We start from the raw sequence: 22,070 nt of genomic DNA, 5'->3' as shown, positions 1-22,070 counted from the left end.
TTGTTTTTCACTCAAGATAATTCAAGGTAATGATGATTAATAGTTAACTGCCAAGCTTTGTTTAGATTTTAAGCCAGACAGGTTGATTCCGAATGGTCAGGGTATTGCTCAATGAATGGCTGTTGTCTACTTTGTTGAGCTGAAACAGATCCAGTGTGCGTAACTGTTCTTTTTTTTTTGACAAAGGACAGGGCCCTTCACACGTATGGCTTCCAACACACAGTTACCCGATATGATAGACCCGACTGACTATCCTAAATTTGATGTCAGAATGCTCAGGATTAATCCACAAATATTGTCCAATTCCACAACTACATCTAATGTTGGAGGGTATGCAGGAATTTTGCAGGTGTGGGCAGGTAACATTGACAAAACTTAGACTATTTTCCCAAGTCAATGTCCTCACCAATCAGAATCAACCTGCTAGCTTTAAAATTTGAACAAATTGCAGTTATTAACTGTCAATCATCAGTAACATGTACATACACCATGGTAATGACTGTCCATTTTCCAACAAATCAGCACCCTTTTTACCTAACAGGTTAGTTAGCTTAGACAGCTGGAAGACTGATTTATGATGTCACATTGTTACAATAACATGGACTCAATACTTCCACTGGCTCAGATTATCTTGAAGGAGCATCCTTCTCAATCCTCCAACTGCTGAGGTGTGGTGAGCAACTATTGCTTGATATTTTTCTCTCTCTAGTGGGTGAGCAGTCCTATGGTCTTATAACAGTATGGTGACTTGACCTTTACCTCATACACTACAGAAATTTGGTTTTTCCCTTTGTTTATACTCTTGCGATTTGTTCTGATGAATGCAAGGTGTACAGCTTTGATGAAATCTGTCTTTTTACAGAAAAATTTCATGATTCTTCTTATTGAATAATTATGGAGAAGGTGATTTTAATTTTTTTTAATGTTTACTTGCTATTTTCTGCATTTCTGACAGAAATGTATTTTTGATAAGTGTTGAGAAATGCATTTGTTTATAACATTGTCCACTTGCCTTAGATGCAATTATCTCTTCACTTGCCCCGGAGACCTGTGTCAAGTGAGTTTGGTCAGCGTTGACACATTCCACAAACCTGCCTGCCCTGGTCGACCCATTGCCTCAGCCTGTTCCTGCCCCACCGAACTCGTCTCCACCTATCCGGACTCCATTTTCTCCCCTTTGGTCCAGGAACTCACCCACCTATGTCCGTGACACCACCCACGCCCTCCACCTTCTCCAGAACTTTCAATTCCCTGGCCCCCAACACCTCATTTTCACCATGGAGGTCCAGTCCCTATACACCTGTATTTCGCATGCAGATGGCCTCATGGCCCTCCGCTTCTTCCTGTCCCGCAGGCCCGACCAGTCCCCCTCCACCGACACCCTCATCCACCTAGCCGAACTCGTCCTTACCCTCAACAGCTTCTCTTTCGATTCCTCCCACTTCCTACAGACAAAGGGGGTGGCCATGGGCACCCGCATGGGCCCCAGCTATGCCTGCCTCTTTGTAGGTCACGTGGAACAGTCCCTATTCCGCACCTACACAGGCCCCAAACCCCACCTCTTCCTCTGTTACATTGATGACTGTATCGGCGCCGCCTCTTGCTCCCCAGAGGAGCTCGAACAGTTCATCCACTTCACTAATACCTTCCACACCAACCTCAAGTTCAGCTGGGCCATCTCCAGCACATCCCTCACCTTCCTGGACCTCTCAGTCTCCATCTCAGGCAACCAGCTTGCAACTGATGTCCATTTCAAGCTCACCGACTCCCACAGCTACCTCCTCCCACCCACTCGCCTGCAAAAATTCCATCCCCAATTCCCAATTCCTCCGCCTCCGCCGCATCTGCTCCCAGGATGAGGCATTCCACTCCCGCACATCCCAAATGTCCAAGTTCTTCAAGAACTGCAACTTTCCCCCCACAGTGGTCAAGAACACCCTTGACCGCGTCTCCCGCATTTCCCGCAACACATCCCTCACACCCCGCCCCTGCCACAACTGCCCAAAGAGGATCCCCCTCGTTCTCACATACCACCCCACCAACCTGCTGATATAACGCATCATCCTCCGACACTTCTGCCATCTACAATCCGACCCCACCACCCAAGACATTTTCCCATCCCCACCCTTGTCTGCTTTCCAGAGAGACCACTCTCTCCGTGACTCCCTTGTTCGCTCCACACTGCCCTCCAACCCCACCACACCCGGCACCTTCCCCTGCGACCGCAGGAAGTGCTACACTTGCCCCCACACCTCCTCCCTCACCCCTATCCCAGGCCCGAAAATGACTTTCCATATTAAGCAGAGGTTCACCTGCACATCTGCCAATGTGGTATACTGTATCCATTGTACCCAGTGTGGCTTCCTCTACGTTGGGGAAACCAAGCGGAGGCTTGGGGACCGCTTTGCAGAACACCTCCACTCGGTTTGCAATAAACAACTGCACCTCCCAGTCGCTAACCATTTCAACTCCCCCTCCCATTCTTTAGATGACATGTCCATCATGGGCCTCCTGCAGTGCCACAGTGATGCCACCCGAAGGTTGCAGGAACAGCAACTCATATTCTGCTTGGGAACCCTGCAGCCCAATGGTATCAATGTGGGCTTCACCAGCTTCAAAATCTCCGCTACCCCACCACATCCCAAAACCAGCCCAGCTCTTCCCCTCCCCCCCCACTGCATCCCAAAATCAGCCAAGCCTGTCTCTGCTTCCCTAACCTGTTCTTCCTCTCACCCATCCCTTCCTCCCACACCAAGCCGCACCCCCATCTACCTACTAACCTCATCCCACCTCCTTGACCTGTCCGTCTTCCCTGGACTGACCTATCCCCGCCCTACCTCCCCACCTATACTCTCCTCTCCACCTATCTTCTTTTCTCTCCATCTTCGGTCCGCCTCCCCCTCTCTCCCTATTTATTCCAGAACCCTCACCCCATCCCCCTCTCTGATGAAGGGTCTCAGCCCGAAACGTCAGCTTTTGTGCTCCTGAGATGCTGCTTGGCCTGCTGTGTTCATCCAGCTTCACACTTTGTTATCTTGGATTCTCCAGCATCTGCAGTTCCCATTATCTTTGACACATTTCCTGTTGGCTACCAATCCATATACCTTTAATTTAGCCCTTAATTTAGAATGAAATTGGAAAATTCACTGAGAAAAGCTGAGAGGATAGCAAATGCATGAAAGTGAAATGACAGGCTGATCCAGTAGAACATATCCTGCAGTTTATTTTGTTGGGGGAGACCATTTGCTTCCTGAGTCCTTAATGCTGACTGTCAATATTTGAGAAATGACAGAGAGTAAATAAATACACAGGGAGTGAAATTCCACTGTGATGTACCAGCAATGGGCCGTTAATGCATTCAGCTGATATTTCTGTACCATTTAAGCAGAGACAATTATCCCCGCTGTTGTAAATTGTTCCCAATCAAATTGGCAAGATTGACAATGATTGAAAATCACCTTCCTGTCTCACTTTTACAATAATGACTGTGATAACACAATGTGGTAAAGATAACGTTATCAAACTGTTTTCAGCTGAAAACAGCTGTCTTCTTTCTTAGCAACTCAATTTTAGCTCTCAACATCCCGTAACTGAGAGATTAAAATGATATTTGGGTAATATGCCATTCCCAATATTCCCATTTATTATTAACTAGCATAGCTTAAGAGTAAGACAAATGCAGAACAAATGAAAATGAAGTCACAGATGGTAAGAGACTTTGTTGGTAATTTAAATTCAACTGAGAGATCATCTAGGCAAAGAAAGGAACCAAACTGTTACTGAATTATTCAAAAACATAATTATTGTTAATATGCACAACCTGCTGCAACAATACATTAATTTTATATATTTTGAACTCATGAATGAACTCAAGCATTACAAAGGTACTGTTAATACTTCAATAAACACAGAGTGTTGATGCCCACTATATGGGTTGATAATATAAAACAGATCCAATGACTTCTTTTCATTGTTTCTGGATCTAACCCTCTATTGAACAAATGGAAACAATTCAATTTCAGGATACATGCATGAACATGTATCTTTCTCTGGTTTTGGAGCAGGAGTATTTTTTCAACATAAAGGTCAGGTTAAGAAGAATTCAATGGCGATAGCTCCTAAAGGAGTATAAAGGCATATGTGTGGGACGATGTAAAGGGAAAGCTCCAGAAGGCACTTGATAATGTTCCACAGAAGAGAGTCTTATACAAAGTTCATGGTGTATGGGTAACATACTGAAATATCGGATAGAAGATTGGCTGGTGGGCAGAAAACAGAGAACGTGTATAAAAATATACACTTTCAAAGCAAAAGCTGGAAATCTGAAATAAAAACAGAAAATCCTCAAGAATTTCAGCAGGTCTGGCAGCATCTGTGGATATGCGAAACAGCATTAATGTTTTGAGTCCAATGACTATTAAAGAGCCACTGGGTTTGAAATGTTAATCCTGTCTTTTCCACACAGATGCTGCCATACCTGCTAAATTTCTGCCACGCTTCCTGTTTCTATTTCACAGTGTTTGCAGAAATAGGTCTTTTTTCATCATAGTAGGGAGTGACAAGTTGTGTCCCACAGGGTTTTGTGCTGGTGCATCAACTTTTCAAAATTATTGCTAATGACTTCGATGAAGGGATTGAAGTTAAATGCACAGACCATACAAAGGTAAGTAAGAATGCATAATCAGAAAACGACATAAGGTTGATATGGGTAAACTAAATGATTGGACAGAAATCTGGCAGAGCATAATGTGGGAAAACATGAAGTGGTTCACTAAGCATGAAAGAATAAAAAATGGTTAGTGTGTGGAATAAACTTCCAGAGGAAGCGATGGATGCAGCTATAGTTACAAAGTTTAAAAGACATTTGGAAAAGTACATAAATGGGAAAGGTTTGGAGTGATAGTGGCCAAACACAGACAGGTAGTTTCATTTGGGAACATGGTTGGCATGGGCTAGTTGGGCCAACGGGCTTGTTTCAATGCTGTATAACTCTATGACTCTAAATGGAGATCAGCTGCAGAATTCACAGGTGAGGAGGGATCCAATTGCGCCGGTGCACAGGTCATAAAAGATTTGCATGTAAGTACAGCAAGTCATCAGGAAGGCTAAGGGAATGCTACGCTTTATTAACAGAGGAATTAAATATTAAACATAAGGATTTTATACTTCAGTTAGATAGGACACAGGTGAAACCACATCTCAAATACTGCGGGCAGTTTTGTTCTCCTACTTTAAGGATGCAAATGCATTAAAGATGGTTCAAAGGAAGTTTACTGGATTGATACTGGAATAAACTGGTTGCCTATAAATAAAGATTGGACAGGCCAGGTTTGCTTTTATATAGTTTAGAAGAGTGAGGGATGATTTGATTGAAGTGAATAAGACCATGAATGGTCTGGACAGGATGGACTTGGAAAGGTTGTTTACTTTTGCGGCAGACTCTAGAACCGGGGACACTATTCTAAAATGATGTGACACCTTTTCAAGGCAGAGATAAGAGATACATTTTTTTTTCTCAGAGCAACATAATACTTTAGAGCTTTCTGCCTCAGAAAGCAATGGAGGCAGGGTTGTCGAATATTTTTACATGGAGGTAGGCAGATTTTTGTTAGGCATGGAATTGTAATTTATGGGCAATAGCCAATAAATAACTTTAGCAATAATCAGCCATGGTTCAAACATAGATGAAAGTGCTGAATTCCAGAGATGAGATGACAGTAACAGCCCTTGATATCAAGGAGACATTCAATGAATTTGGTATCAAAGAGCCTTTGCAAAACTGGTATCAATGCATATCAGGGGCAAACTTGCCAGTAGTTAGAGACATACCTGGCACATAGGAAGGTAATTGTGGTTGTTGGAGGTCTGTCACCTCAGCTCCAGGACATCTCTGCAGGAATTCCTCAGGGTAGTTGTCTTAGTCTCATCCATCTTCAGCAGCTTCATCAATGACCTTCCCTCCATCATAAGTTCAGAAGTTGGAATGTTCGCTGATGATTGCACAATGTTCAGCACCATTCACCACTCCTCAACTATTGAAGCAAAACATGTAAAACATGTAGACAATATCCAGGCTTGGGCAAGTAACATACATGCCACACAAATGCCAGGGAATGATCAACTCCAATAAGTTCACCACCCCTTGACATTCACTGACGCTACCATCACTGAATCTCCACTGATAACATCCTTAATGTTACAATTGAATCAACTGGCCGGGTCATATAAATAAAGTGGCTACAAGACCAGGTCAGAGGCTAGGAATACTGTGATGAGTAACTCACCTGCTAACTCCAAAAGCCTGTCCACCATCTACAAGGCATAAGTTAGGAGTGTGATGGAATACTCCTCACTTGCCTGGATGAATGCAGCCCCAACAACATTTAAGAAGCTTCACGCAGTCCAGAGCAATGTAGCCCTCTTGATTGACACCACGTTCCCAAGCATTCACTCTCCCCACTACTGGTAGTAGCAGTCTGCACTATCTAGAAGATCAACTGCAGAAATTCACCAAAGGTCCTTAGATAACACCTTCCAAACCCACCACCACTTCCATTGAGCACAACAAGGCAGCAGATATATGGGAATTCTACTACCTTCAAATTCCCCTCTCAGCAAATCCCTCACCATCCTAACTTGGAAATATATTGTCTTTACTTCACTGTCACTGGGTCAAAATCCTGGGATTCCCTCCCTAATGGTATTGTGAGTCAACATACAGCATTTAGACTGCAGTGGTTCAAGAAGACAAATCATTACTACTCTCTCAATGGCAACTAGGGATGGACAATGATAATGCTTTCCAGATAGCAATGTCCATGTCCCACAAGTAAACAGAAAGAAAATTAGCTCCCCCAGCTTGAGATTCAAGGTCAGATAAATCTGACAATGAATTGTGGAGTTTTGAGGGCGAGCTGGAGGCAGGGTGCTTAATGGTAAATGAAGGAAGCTCTCGGGATGCATCCATGTGGCATTCCAAATAAACATACCCCACTCTGCAAGTGTTTTATTGGATGTGCATACTTTAAAGAGGCCTTTAAACATCTGCAATCAGTGCTGGTTTGACATGTCACTTCTGTATGCTTGAAGACTTATCGCAAGGAAGGCAGATGGTTCTTGACTCACATCTTTCAGAAGTGGCACACGGGAGAAAACACTCCATGGCAGAGGTGTGGTGTTGGCACAGAGACTGTGTTGCACATTTTATAAACTAATTGGACAGGGCAACATATTATTTTTGCTTGGTAATGACTCATTACTGCATAAAAAATAGCGGCCTGTGCTGTCCAAGAATACGTGAGAATGTCAGTCATCAGGTATAAGTGTTTTAAGTACATAGAAGGAGTTCTGACATTTCTTGTACACATTTGAAGAGCTCAACTGCTATCCCGACAAGCAGCTTACCTTCTGTCAGCGTGAAAAGTGCTGCAGATATCACCTCTGAAACTTCCACTTTCCTCTCATCTTACGCTCTGCCGGTTGATTGGGAAATGACAGGAGCAATTTCAAACAGCTCCTTAACCTTGTTCCTTTTGTAGTTCCAGATGAGCCAGAATAAATGGCAAAAGCAAGGGAAAAATGCCTACCAATTCTCTTTTTGTGGCACTGGAGGTGCAATTAGCTTGTATTTCACTGTAAATTATTAGGGAGACTATTGGTTCTCACTGGCTTTAAAGAGTAAAATAGATAGAAACTTCTGGCACAAAAGCAAAGCTGCTGAAAAAACTCAGCCGGTCTGGCAGCATCTGTGAAGGGGAAAAAAACAGTTAACATTTTGGGACTGGTGACCGTTCCTCAGAATTTCTGAAATGTAAGCTCTGTTTTAGACTTCACCAGTACTGCCAGACCTGCTGTGCTTTTCCAGCGACTTTGTTTTTGTTCCTGGTTGACAGCATCTGCAGTTCTTTTGGTTTTTAGAAACCTCTGGCAACTGTATCTTTTGTGATAAAATAAATATATTCATGATTCTACTGTCAGCAGACCACTCATTTTATTTTATACTGCTTAGAAAAAAACATCGAAACTATGAACATGATAGTCCATTAAAAATGCCTTGAGCCTTGAGGTTTCTAAATGTATGTGTGTTTAATGTTGTGCTTAGTTGATGACATTTACCAGAAATGTCAGAGTCATGGAACTAGCAGGCTGAATGTACAGCCCAATTCTCATTCTGTCTACAATGCCTTAAAAGATGCTGCTCTCAAGTGTAGCCCTTATGCTGAAAAAAAATTCATCCCTAAAATGCTAATTTTGAACTAATTAGTGTGAAATTACAGACCTGCTATGAATCGCGAAGTTTTGTCCTCTAGGATGGGTTCAGAATATATTTCAAGAGCTACACAGCTGGGAGAGAACATCTACTGTCAGCCCATCAGCTTCAACTGAATTCAAACCACTGTAGCAGAGGTACAAGATATAATGTTGTTGGCCGTTAAACCAACTCATAAAATAGCAATTTTGGCAGATGTAGCGCTCAGTCATCAGTGAAATGACATTGATAAATAACTTTTGCCTTTCAAAATGATTATATACAATAGGATTCCACAATAATTCGTTTGTCTATTGGGACAACAAATAACAGGTAATAAATCTGGTCTTTTTCGGATCCTCCATGTCCCAAGATCCATCAAAAAAAAATTAAAACGTAGCTTACTGGATCCTAGCTTATAACCTAACCACAAGACCATATGGTAAGACATCAATTAGTTTCATAAAAATCTGATTAATTGCTTCCTAAGTGACTGAGACCATCGAGTCCTATCTCCCCTCAGCCTGCTTGACTTGACCGTAGCCTCTGGTACAATTAACCACACCAGGGACAGTACGGTGGCTCAGTGGTTAGCACTGCTGTTTCACAGCGCCAGGGACTCAGGTTTGATTCCACCCTCGGGAGACTATCCGTGTGGAGTTTACACGTTCTCCCTGTGTCTATCTGGGTTTCCACCGGGACATCCGGTTCTCTCCCACAGTTCAAAGATGCACAGATTAGGTGGATTGACCGTGCTAAATTGTCCTGTAGTGCAGGATAGATGCTTCAGCTATTTTAAATGTGGGTTATGGGATGCTCCTCAGAAGGCTGGCACAAACTTGATGGGCCAAATGTCCTCTATCTGCACTGCAGCGATTCTATGTTTCCTCTTCCAGTGCCTCACCACCACTGTACAGTTAGGTGAGAACGTTTTTTTCCTGGTTCCGTTCTTATTTAATCTAATCATAATTAGAGCTGCAACTATGAGTGTATAGTTTAAGACCAGTAGTACATCATTCAGCCCCTCAAGCCCAGCTCCATGGTCAATAAAATTATGGTTGAACTTATAGGACCCTCACATATGCACTTCTGCCTGCTCTTTGTAAGCTTTCAGCACCTTGATACACAAAAAATATTGAAGGACTTTGCTTCTACCATCTTTTTAGGAACTGTGTTGCAAAGACTGATTGAACCCAGAGGGAAGAAACACCCCCTCATCTGTTTTAATTGTGCAAACCTAATTTTTAAACAATGACCCTTAGTTCTAGATTCCCTCATTTGAGGAAACGTCCTTTCCACGCCAACATCTGTAAAGTCCCCTCAGCATTTTATATGTTTCAATGGAATCACCTATGTTTGTAAACCCCAATGGATACAAACCTAGTCTGTTCAAGGTTACCTCATATGTTAATGCTCTCATTTCAGGTTTTAGTCTAGTAAGTCTTCTCTGAATTGCTGCTGATGCATTTACATCCTTCCTGAAATAAAGCAACCATGCATTAGTCTGAATGCACGTACTTACCTGCGACTGTTTTTCTTCCCAGCCCTGCAGTGTTACCTCTTGTATCAATTGAAGGGGTTAAATCAGTTTCAGCTCGTTGGGGGTTAAAGCTTTAGCTATGTAGTCAGTAATAAACAAAGCTTGTGGGAACCAAAGATGTACAGAGAAACAAAAAACAAATGAGACGCGAAAACTGTTAAGGCTTGTTGTGTAGAAGCCACAGTGTCAAGGGCTTGAGATAAAGAATAAACAATACAAAGGTATTGTGACACACAGACATTGAAGTTTGGGAATTGTAATTCTGCACTTTTTATTAAGCTTGAAAGTTTTGTATAACCTATCAGAGTGAGCTTTACACTTCATGGTGTTCAGGCTTCCTTTTCATATGAACATATGAAATGATTGATTGTTGCCCTTTTTTCTTGAACTTCTCCTATCAGTTTTTCAAGTTGACCTCATTATACAAACAAGTGTTCAACCAAGTCCTCCACCTAATTTTAATCACCGTTTTCTCTTGGTTGTACCATCTGAAAACACAGTGTTAGTTTTCTCATGTACACTGATGACATCCAGCTCTATATTCCAACACTGGTTCCAATCTGTCGATAATCTAGACATTTCCTCCAATTAAAGTATTAGTAAACCCTTCATGACAAAGTCTATTTCCTAGCTAGCAATTCCATTCCATCTGCTGCCAATTGTCTGAACCATGAGGACAGAGGGAAATCAGAAGAGCAAAGACAGGGTATGAAATGGATCTGGTGGATGAGATTAAAGATAATCCCAAAAGGTTCTATCGCTATATTAAGAGTAAAACGTGGCTAGGGACAGAATAGGTCCCCTTAAAGATCAGCATGGCTGATCGTTGTTTATTGTGTTTATCATCAGTGTTTACTGAGGAGAGAATCATAGATGCTAAGGAAATTAGGGAAACAAGTGCGGATGTTTTGGACTGCACACGTATTATCAGAAAGGAGATGTTTTCAGCCTTAGGTCACATTAAAAGGATAAATCCCCTGGGTCTGATCAAGTCCATCCTTGGACATTGTGGGAGGCTAGGGAAGAAATGGCACAGGCCCTTGCAGAGATTTTGCTTCTGCCACTGGTGAAGTTCCGGAAGACTGGAGGGTGGCTAATGTTGTTCCATTATTTAAGGAAGGTAGCAAAGACAAGCCAGAGAACTACAGACCAGTGAGCCTGACATTAGTGGTAGGCAAGCTATTGGAGGGGATACTGAGGGACAGGATCAACCAACAATCAAGGTCTGATGTGTGTGGGTGACATCTAGCATATCTTAATCCTTTTTTCAAACCCTTCTGTGACCTAGCTCCTTCCTTTCTCTACAATTTCCTCCAGCAGTACAACTCTCAGATAACTGTGCGCATCCAATTCTGACCCCTCAAACACCCTTGATTTAATAGCTGCAACCCTTAATTGTCTAAGCCTATGTTGAGGAATTCCTTTCTAAACTTGGTCACCTCTCTACTTCTTTTTCTATCTGGAAGACACTCCATAGTACTTAGAATTCTTTGACTAATCTTTTGTCCTATCACCTTAATAATGCCATATGGGGTTTACTCTCAAAGATTGCCTTATAGTCCCATTATGTAGCTCCTGGGGACATCTTATTAGATTAAAGATTCTGTACAAATATAAAGTTTTATTGCTATTGGTCCTGTTCATCCAGTACATGTCACGATACACATTATCCATTAAATGCCAACAACAGGGTATATATGACTCCCTTTAAAAAAAAATTAAAATGAACTGTTTTGTGTTTGAGACTTTTTTTATACAAACTGAATTTCCAAAACTAAGGTTGTTATGTTGCTACAGAAAATAAAAAAAACCTTTTACTCACTGCCTGATACATGTCACTGAACCGTACTGAACAGCCTTCAGTAATATCATGATAGATTTTCTAAATACCTCCTTCTGAGCCAATTGTGCTTTATATTTTAATAGAAATCAATTTGCCTCAGAATAATTGTGACAGGTTAATAAAATATATGGTTTGTTGTCATTTTCAAGCACATTACCTATTTGCATTCCACTGATGATTTTGCACATTTTGGTTGTCTTAAACTAACTTAGCAGCAAACATTTTCAAACTATTGGGACCAGCACTTAGTCCTGACAAGCAAACGATTAGAATTCATCTATAGTTCAGTCCCATCAATTTTTCGTGCATATGTCAGCAGTAATCTGAGAAAATTTGAATTTTCTGAGGTTTTCTGAGGCCTCTAGCGCTTTGGATAATTATGTGAATGGTGTGCTTTATGATATTTATTTTAAAAAGCTACATTGCCAAAGTCTTACAACAGTGTTGGAACATTCTGTTTGCTGTGAAGATGTTCTATATATTGCATGTTAAGTGGGCGGTGTGATAGAAGCTAATTTTGTTGATAGATTTGATAGGCTAGTGTTAAAATCCCTGACACAGTTGATATGTTTGTGGTTTTCAATATGTCAACCCATGTGACATATACAACAGAAAGTCAGATTCACAATGAGCCAGACATCTAGAAGTTTGTTACAATGAACTATGCACACTAATATGACATCTCAGCCTTAAATATGCAGTTTGCCGTATATGTTTACTTAGATTGCCAGTGTATTAATACATAGCTGACTAAATAATTTAGAAACGGGTTGTTTGACTGCTTGTGAGCGGAGTCAGTGACTAGCAACACTGAGAATAAGATGGAGACATCTATTGCTCAATGTTATCTAATGTTTTCAGTGTTATCAAACTATCTTAACGATATAATGCCTTTCTGAGATCTATCCAATAATTAACTAGTTTTCCATAGATCACGTGAGGCTTTCACCAAGCCTGACTGCTTATCCTGAGGCTCTGACATGTAGAGCCAGATCTTACTGGGGATACAGGAAGGTGTGGGGGAGAGAAATAAGGATGGGGGCATTGGATCCTGGGAAGGAAAGTCATTTTCAGACAGAGGCCACCATCAGGAACAGCACATTGTGTGTGATGTGAGTGAAGAGAGGGTCAGACTTTAGCCTTTAAGTGGAAGGAAGTCCCACCCTTGAGATCTGCCAACTAATCTGTCTGAAAATGAAGAAGACACAGAAAGGGGTCAGCAATTTGGGCAGGACAGGATGGGAACCCTAAGTAGGGAGGGGGGGTGAGGAGATGGGTGTTGGAGGACAGACAAGGAGATGCAAAGTGAAGATTAATACTTTGGGAGTGGGTGTGCCATTAACACAGAGAGGTTACTCTCCACCTTGAATCAATGTCGGGCCTCCCCTTTCTTCCCGCTTTACAAATTTATTTACAAAAGGGGGTTCTGACCTGTGGCTGCCTTCCAGGGCTTAACCTGTTACAGATGTGGATTGAGGTTTTTAATGGAGCAATAAATAGTCACTTAGGGACCTCATCAGAACTGACGGTGAGTGGGCTTTTAGATGCTTTACTCACTCACTGCACTCGGTGAGATGGGATTTGTGTTTGCATTGTGTAAACTATGTCAGGTATCTAGCCTACCATCTTGCCCTTCCTCCTCATCTGCTGTGTTATGGAGACTGAGGTGGGAGGAAAAACAGTAGAGTTGCTACCAGACATGTGCCCTCTGCCCACTGAATACATCCAGTCAGTGTGCTGTAAAATCCAGCCGCTAGTTACAGACTCCTCAGCCACTGGAAACACTCTCCCAGCATCTAACCTGTCAAACTCTTGAAAAATGCAAGCAACAACAATGCCAGAATTAACTCAATTAACAATAAACAAACAACTTTATATACTCGTTATTGAAATTGGCCCTAACTTCTCTACTGCAAGATCATAGCTGAAAAGGACAGGAGCCTTTTCTGTAAATTAAAGTGCATTGAGGAAACTGTTCCTGTTACTTTGATAAATTTTCAATAATTTATGACTCTTTGTCCAAAATCAATATTACTGTTTATACTTTTCTGGTATTTGCCTGGCCCAAAGCAGTGTGAATATGTAACTCTCAACAGGATAGAGTTTTTCCAATAGCTTTTTTCAACAGGAATAAAATCCATTGTTTGAAATGTTGTGGTGACTTATTCCTGCACTCTAAGTGAGAAAAGAAGCTTATATTTTTCACTGGATGTAATGTAAGAAGCCAGAATCGACAAAGGGCCACAGGCACTGTTGTACGCTAGAAAGCAATAATTGATAATGTATAAATTGAGGGTAGCCACTCCATAAGCATTGGGCAAGGTGAGAAGGCAGAGCCTTCAGGAGCTATCAGAACCAAGTTATCGTCCAACAGCTTTATTAGAAGACACAAGCTTTCAGAGTCTCGTTTCTTCTTCAGGTGTCAATGAGAGAGGTGGCATCAGACAGAATTTGTAAGCAAAAGATCAAAGGGTCTTGGAACTGATGTGAATCTGTTGATCAAACCTAAGATGGCTGTTAAATCTTTAATCAGTTAGAAAGGATTAATATGAAAATCCCAAAGTTTCTTTTAAGTCACTGTCCCAAAGATAAGTAAAGGCTATATCAGGATACCGGGGTGACATCTCAGGTCAGACAATGCATTTTATGAGTGAAGCCTCTTTCGAATCTATCTCTGTTTTAACTTGGATTCAGACTGGTTTTATTTCCAAAATAAGAATTTACACAATGTTACATTGACTGTCCAGAAATTGTGTGCTTTTTCAACAAAATAGAATGTATCTGCACTTTGAAATCTACAAATGCAAACTCACCCCATACTTTTATCTGTGTGAGTTTGTGTTTATGCATGAGTGAGAGTTTGTGTGTGAAAGAGAGAGTGCATGTGTGTGTGTGTGTGTGTGTGTGTGTGTGTGTGTGTGTGCACGTGGTTGAGAGAGAGTGTGTGTGTGTCTGTGTGTGTGTGTGTCTGTGTGTGTGTGTGTGTGTGTGTGTGTGTGTGTGTGCGCGCGCGCGTGAGAGAGAGAGAGAGAATTTATAACGTGGTGGGGTCAGTTGTAGTGTGACATAAACCCAGATCCTGTCTGAAGCTGTCCTCATGGGTACCGAACTTGGCTATCAGCCTCTGCTCGGTCACTCTGCGTTTGCTGGTATCCAAATTCGGTACCCTGGAGGATGCCCTCAACTGGGATCTTGGATTCATGTGGCACTACAGGTGATTCCACCACACTAACACTCACACAAACACTCACACTCATGCACACATACACACACACACTCTCACATGAACACATTCACATGCTCGTAAACACTCACACAGATCATCTGTCATACACTTTCTCTCTCACTCTCTCTCTTTCTCTCTCTCTCTCACACACATACACACCCACACACACACTCACAAATGCACAATTTGCAGACAGTCAATGTAGCAATTTATAAATTCCTACTTTGGAAAGAAAACCAGTTTGACTCTGAGATAATACACAACCAAATTCTAAACAAAGCTTCACACTTAAAATGTATTATCTGACCTGAAATGTCACCTCTGGTAAACTGATGAATCCTTCAATTATCTCAGGGCATTGGCTTGAAAGAAGCTCTGGGACTTGCATATCAATCCTTTCTAACTGATTAAAGATATAATAGCCATCTTAGGTTTGTTCAATACATTCACATCAGGTCTGAGACCCTTCGATCTTTTGCTTGTAAATTCTGTATCTGATACCACTTCGCTCACTGACACCTGAAGAAGCAGTGAGATTCCAAAAGTTTGTGTCTTCAAATAAATCTGTTGGGCCATGACCTGGTGTCATGTTATTTTTGACCCTGTCTACGCCAGTCCAACACCAGCACCCCCTCATTATCACAAACAATACAGTTGATTGAACCCATGCTGTTGGCTTTATTGTTTACAAAATTGTAGCCTTTAAGCCAACTGAGCTAATATTTACATCAAACATGAGCAGCAGGTATTTATCAATAAAGAATAGATCATTCTTTTTGTTATTTCATGCAATGTAGACATCTCTAGTGTGCTAATTAAAGCCAAAATACTGCAAATGCTGGAGAACTGAAGCAAAAAGATAGAAAGTGCTGGGGAAACTCAGCAGGTCTAGCAGTATTCATGAATTTAGAGTTTCAATTCCAATATTGATTCAACTTGATTTGAAATGTTAACTCCATTTGTCTTTCTACGAATGCTGCCCAAGCCAGCTGAATTTCCTTAGTATTCTCTGTTTTTATCCCTGGTGTGCTGTGCATTTGCTGAGCCATTTCAGACAGCAGTTAAGAGCCAACCATATTGCTGTGGGCCATATGGAGATTTCCTTCCTAAAGACTATTAAAGAACCAGATGGGTTCTTATAGTCATTGGTCATAATATTGTGATAGTTACCAGTTTTTGGATCTAGGGCCTGAATCTTTGGTCCCAGATCGGGTAGATGGTAGATTTGCCGTTTCAGCAAACGTGAAAAATGGCAGCCTGGATGTCAGGTGTCAGTCTCAGTGGGAGTGGGGAGCGTTTTGGGGTGTGTGTAGTGGGAGATAATGAGCTGAATTATAAACTGAGTCAGGAAACCAAGATCTGGGGATGCTGACAATTTCAGAGGCAGAAGGGTTGCCTTGTCAGTCCCATATATCGGAAGGTTAAAAAATGAAGCATGAAGCGTCATTCCAGGCCTCCCCCTCAACCCCTTACATACTCGCCATGTGCTAGACACAGACCCCAGGCCCTTGTATCTATCCTACTCTTCACTTATGCTGAGATACGGAGATGTGCTGTTGAAGCTTGTCATTCCACATTCATCAGGACAGAAACACAAGAATGTCAAGTCTCAAATGGAAGAAAAACAATTTGTACTACATGGGAGGAAGGTGCTGACTGGTCTGAAAGGGAACTTGGGTTGTTAGAGACGTTGTCATAAACAAAGAACCAGCACTCATTTAAGCATTAAGCTTTTACTTAAATTTGAACCAATCAACTTGACACTAATTGATCATGGCATTGCCATGGGATGCCTGGACTACCAATAACAATTATCCAATAACACGGGAGGTAATGGCCTAGTGATATTATTGCTAGACTATTAACCCCCAGCTCAACCAACGCTCTAGGACCGAGTTCAAATCCCATCATGGTAGATGGTAGAATTTGAATTCAATAAAAAAAATCTGGCATTAAGGATCTAGAATGACTAAGAAACCATTTGTTTGGTTCACTAATATCCTTTAGGGAATGAAGTCTGCCTTGCTCACTTGGTACAGCAAGACACTCAATTCAAGAGCAGCTAGGGATGGACAACAAAAGCTGGCCAGCCACTGACACCCATGTCCAATGAATGAATAAAAATAACCCACTGTGTCACCATCTCCCTGAACTGAGCACATCTTGAAACACCAAGCTCATTCTTCACTGAGAAACTTACAGATTAAGCTCTAACTGTAAGAATAAAGGCTTACCTCACAGTATAATGTTCAACTTGCTTTAAATGTAATGGAGAAGGTAGGTCATATAATCTAACTAACTTTATTCGGAAAGAAAAAATGTTTACCAGCAAGTATAATCGGATCTTATGGTGATCAATCTTTTTCATAAACTATGTGTGGTCTCCCTGTGGTTCAGGTGGAGTTATATTTAAATGCTTTAGTAGACTGCTATACCTGCACACTCATTGAGAGGTGGAAAACTGTTAATAGCACTGGGTTTGATTAAGGAGAGATAAGCATGTAGAATTCCAGTCTTATGTTTGGATAATCAATGCATCAAATCGACTATCATTCCAAGGAAGCTAGAATTCTTAAGCTCAGGAATGTTGATTTGATTAAGTAGAATATTTAATTTCAGAAAAGAAGTTTGAAATAAGATAATTCCATTTCAAGTACCTTAAACCACTGATGTCAACAAACTAGTGCCAAAACTGTCTGTAAGTCAAATAAAGACAACTCTTCTACAAAATGTTTCTGTGATGAGCCGGCATGTGGGTAACAAATGCGTTCTGCTTTTGTGTGCCGTTTTCCTTCTCATTGTCAGCCAACACCACTCGCCATTGGCAATGTGAGAATAAGAGAGTCAAATGTGTCAGTTTCTCTGTCTCTCCATTAACAGGTGCTTATCTTAGTATTGACAAGTCTCCCGGCCGTTCATGGAGATTGGGTCCTTTGTGGCTCAAAGTTAAAGCTTAAGGAATTTAGAGGAGTTTGCAGCCCCCAGACATGCACTGTACATCTGAGCCTGAAATCTCTGCTCCGCTTTTGAGGTGAATGGAATAATACATAACACGAAACAAACAATCAAAAATGTCAAGAGATAAGATGTCATTTCTCTGACTGGCAAACTGGAACATCAGAACCATATGCTCAGGATTAGGACTATATATACCATACTGACAGACAACTTGCATTTGGTCAATCGTTTTTAGTTTCCTTCCCTAAAGGGCATTAACAGGGTTTTTCCAACAATTGACAATGAGTTCGTAGTCACCATTAGACTCTTAATTCTGGATTTTTAAAAATTAAATTCGAATTCCACCATTTGCCCGGGCAGCATGAGCTGCCTCCAGTGAGTGCCCAGGGTATTACCAGTGTCTCTGGATTTACAGTCCAGTGATAGCATCCCCCGGGCTTTCCCGAAATGCACAATAACATGAGCAAGATGTTTGTTATTAACATGGAATATAATTGGCTGAACATTGACATAACATCCTAGCAAGAAACCAGGCTTGCTGAGAGTAAATTACGAAAAAATTTAAAAAAGCACATTCACCTGGCAAGGGAAGATTACAGAGGAAGTGCATGAGCAAGGCATATGCTTTGCTGTAAGAAACTTCCCCTGATTATAGAAATGCCTCCCACATCTAAAATGTTTCAGAATGCTTTCTCTCCAGCTGCCTATGAACTCAAATAAGGTCTATTAAACTTATAAGTATTTCTGCTTCAACATTGTGTTCCACCATAGAGGCAAAAGACCAGTCTTTAAGGAACTTGATACCTTTGTCAGCAGCATCCCTGAGTCAGAACAGTTTAACGCACTGGAGATAATAGGAACTGCAGATGCTGGAGAATCCGAGATAACATGGTGTAGAGCTGGATGGCCTCGGCCCAAAACATCAGCTTTCCTGCTCCTGAGATGCTGCTTGGCCTGCTGTGTTCATCCAGCTCTACACCTTGTTATCTTAGCTTAATGTACTGGAGCATTTCACTGCAAGATTGCACATTGACCTATATGAGAGGCCATGTTTGGGAACACATTCAAGTCTCTTTTCTGAGTGCTCTCAAACACTGATGGCATAGTCCACTAACTCACACAGTTTATATTATTCTGTCATACGACTCAAATTATTTGACAAAATTGATGATTGCCATCCTGAAAATTCATCCTTCAAACTTAACCCTTTCCTGAGAGAGGAGAAGGCTAATTAAGCCGAAAGAGTGGTCCATAATGTTTGAAAAATCCAGGAATGGGAACAAAAAATGTGCTTTCTTGTCCATCTCCTAGCCTCATCCGAGGAGGTAGTTAACTTGAAATCCAAGTTTTCTGCAGAGTCCAGAACTCTTGAAGCTCCACAGTGGAGGTGAGATCCTTCAGGGCAGCATTTGCCAGGTCCTCACAGTATTGGCGTGTGGTCTTTGTCTGTATTTGGATTAGGTTGTATCTTCTCGGTTAACAAACTTAAGTCTGTATAACTCATCCTTGAATATAATGTTTTCAGTGACCAAGCCTCCGCTGCACTCTGGAAGAGAACTGATCCTTGGACTAAAAATATCTTTCTCGTCTCTATCTTAAATTAAAATATATCCATTTTAAATCACGGCTCCTAGTTCTGGACACTTTCATGAGAGATGACATTCTCCCAACATCTATCCTGTAGGCACCTCAGGATGTTATATGTTTTAATAAGATCATCTAATCTAATCTATAATGCATATAGGACAACTACTCAACCTTTTCTCATAAGATATCTTTTTGTCCCAGGAATCAGCAAGTATTATAATCCTAGCTGATGGTAAAACTGAACAAATCAGAGTGAATCCTGCCTTCTTAAACCATAAGTGTTATTTCTCTTTTTGTTTACTATGGAATTCAGTTCTTGGACATATTCAGAAGGGAAAAGCTCTAACAAAATAACATAAAAGTTAATTACTCAAAAGGAAAACATAAATTACATTAGAAGTCCTAGGACAATCCCATTATAAATTCCATGGTAAACATGAAATGAAATAACACTCAAGGCTATGGGCCAAGTGCTGGGAAGTGGGACTGGTGTAGATAGGTAGTAGTTTTTATTTGTTGGTTTAGACTCGATGGGTTGAAGGGAAATTTTTGTACTGTATGACTCAATGACTCTACAAATATATAAAAAAAGATTTTATCCCAGCAGTATCTTTACAGACACAGAACGTTCAGTGAAGAATCACCCTTATCTCCACACTAAAGCTTTTGGCTCAGTTGCCATGTCAATAACTGGTTTCCTTTTGGAAAATCAATGCACATTCACGAGATACTATTTTCCTCAGATACTGTCTCTCCCCAAGAATCTTCAAGTAAACTGCTAACTCAACTCATTATTACTTAAAATGGACTCAACAGCCTTGTAGTGAGGTTAAAATTGTGATCAGCTTCAGGTTAGGCATCCTGGAAGAGACAATAGACAATAGATAATAGACAATAGGTGCAGCAGTAGGCCATTTGGACCTTCGAGCCAGCACCACCATTCATTATGATCATGGCTGATCATCCACAGTCAGTATCCTGTTCCTGCCTTATCCCCACAACTGTCTTTAAGAGCTCTATCTATCTCTTTCTTGAAACTGTCCAGAGACTTGGCCTCCACTGCCTTCTGGGGCAGAACATTCCATATATCCACCACTCTCTGGGTGAAGATGTTTCTCCTCAGCTCTGTTCTAGATGGCCTACCTCTTATTTTGAAACTGTGCCCTCTGGTTCTGGACTTCCCCATCAACGGAAACGTACTTCCTGCCTCCAGATTGTCCAATCCCTTAATAATCTTATACATCTCAATCAGATCCCCTCTCATCCTTCTAAACTCAAGTGTGTACAAGCCCAGTCGCTGCAATCTTTCAACATATGATAGTCCCGCCATTCCGGGAATTGACCTCGTGAACCTACGCTGTACTCCCTCAATAGTCAGAATGTCCTTCCTCAAATTTGGAGACCAAAACTGCACACAATACTCCAGGTGCAGTCTCACCAGGGCATTCTACAGCTGCAGAAGGACCTCTTTGCTCTTCTCCTCAATTCCTCTTGTTATGAAGGTCAGCATGCCATTAGCTTTCTTCACTGCCTGCTGTACCTGCATGCTTGCTTTCATTGACTGATGTACAAGAACACCCAGATCTCATTGAACTTCTCCTTTACCTAACTTGACTCCATTTAGACAGTAATCTGCCTTCCTGTTCTTGCCACCAAAGTGGATAGCCACACATTTATCCACATTAAACTGCATCTGCCATGCATCCGTCCACTCACCTAGCCTGTCCAAGTCACCCTGTATTCTCATAACATCTTCCTCACATTTCACCTTGCCACCCAGCTTTGTGTCATCAGCACATTTGCTAATATTACTTTTAATGTCTTCATCTATATCATTAATGTATATTGTAAACAGCTGCGGTCCCAGCACCAAACCTTGTGGAACGCCACTGGTCACTGCCTGCCATTCCAAAAGGGACCCGTTTATCACTCCTCTCTGCTTCCTGTCAGCCAGCCAATTTTCAATCCAAGCCAATATTTTGCCCCCAATACCATGTGCCCTTTGCTGTGAGGTTAAAATTGTGATCAGCTTCAGGTTAGGCATCCTGGAAGAGGCTTCGCAGTGAGGTTAAAATTGTACAGCCTTGTAGAATGACTTCCTTTCTGATATCCCTGCAGTCTTCTGTTTCGCATTCATCTGTCTGACTCATGGGGAGACAATGGCCGAGTGGTATTATTGCTGGACTATTAATCCAGAGACCAGACAACATTCTGTGGTACCTGGATTCGAATCCTGCCTCAGCAGATGGTGGAATTTGAATTCAATGAAATATCTGAAATTAAAAGTCTAATGATGACTGTGAACCCATTGTTGATTTTTGGGAAAAACGCATCTGGTTCACTAATATACTTTAGGGAAGGAAACTATTATCCTTACCTGGTCTGGCCTACATGTGACTCCAGACTCACAGCAACGTGATTGACTCTTAACTGCCCTCTGTGTAATTAGGGATGGACAGCAAATGCTGCCTAGCCCTCATCCCATGAATGAATAAAGGAGAAAAAAAGCACCTCTGGACTTCTCCTCAGACCAGCCTGCTTGGATGCAGTAACAGAAGTTGCTAAAAGCTCAGCAGATCTGGCAGTATCTGTGAAGAAAAATCAGAGTTAACCTTTCTGGTCTGGTGACCCTCCCTCAGAACTGAAAGTGTCACTGGACCCAAAACGT

The sequence above is a fragment of the Stegostoma tigrinum genome, chromosome 17, assembly GCF_030684315.1.
Source record: "Stegostoma tigrinum isolate sSteTig4 chromosome 17, sSteTig4.hap1, whole genome shotgun sequence".
NCBI lineage: Eukaryota > Metazoa > Chordata > Chondrichthyes > Orectolobiformes > Stegostomatidae > Stegostoma > Stegostoma tigrinum.
This window is presented reverse-complemented; position numbering follows the sequence as displayed.